Source organism: Gadus chalcogrammus, chromosome 8 (genome assembly GCF_026213295.1).
Source record: "Gadus chalcogrammus isolate NIFS_2021 chromosome 8, NIFS_Gcha_1.0, whole genome shotgun sequence".
In the NCBI taxonomy this organism is placed as follows: Eukaryota; Metazoa; Chordata; class Actinopteri; order Gadiformes; family Gadidae; genus Gadus; species Gadus chalcogrammus.
In genome coordinates this window covers 10518175-10519183 of record NC_079419.1, presented here as the reverse complement: position 1 = coordinate 10519183, position 1009 = coordinate 10518175, and positions in this window count along the sequence as shown.

The window sequence follows — 1009 nt, the reverse complement described above, 5'->3', positions numbered from 1 at the left end:
TCCGACAATACTCAGCCTGTCACTCTGAAGATAAGCCCCGCCCCCTGAATATAAATAGGCACCGCCCCTATACCTCAAGTGGGCGGGGCTTAACTGACCGCCCCCCTATACGTGTCGACCAATAGGACGTCCCATTTTGGCGGATTCTTTTTAATTTTTTCACTCTTAAAATAAGCCCCGCCCCCCGAGAATATACGGGTGGTGTGGTGTCTGTTCATCCCGGTGAGGGGGGGGCAGGTACGCTCTGGTGGTCGGCCCTCGCATCCTGGCGTCCTATTGGTCGACACGCCCATGGGGGCGGGGCAATGCCGTTCGCATAGTGAGGCCACGCGATTGGACGAACCCCACAGTATGGACAGCCGGTTGGTCGAGGCGCGCAGCGGGGACGCACACGCTTGCCCGCTCGTGATTGTGTGTGTGGGCGTGGCTCACGTTCCACCGGCGACGCTGATTGGCCTACACTCTATTGTCAGGATCACAACAACAAGTATGTGTCGGACAATCCGACGTTTCACCGCAAACTGACGTCCTGCCGCCCTAAATATTCGTTATGATTTAACATGTATTTTTATTGAACAATAATTTTTTATACTTTTATTTTATTTATCAATTGTTAAATATATATTTTTTGGGAATTAAACCAACGATTTAAAGCTATTTGCCGTCAAAGGTGTCAGAATAGCAGACGAAGTCATCTCGGGCCCTGCAGTTCTGCAGTAATACAGATAAAGCGGTGCAGAGAAAGGCATTAACACTGCCAGGGTTAGGGGTCCGATTCCGAGCCATGCTAAGAATATAACGACATGCTTTCAGCCATTCACCAAAACATATAAAGTGATGTGATTGGTTTAGGAACCCAGCATATTTTATGCACAAATTAGGATTTATATAGTCTTTCAGTATAAGCAAACAATTATTCCAAACAATGATGATTTTTTTCAACCTAAAAAATAGTTTATTCTATGTTGAAGGGGGACCTCACTCTATTGTTTGTCTATATTTACTAACG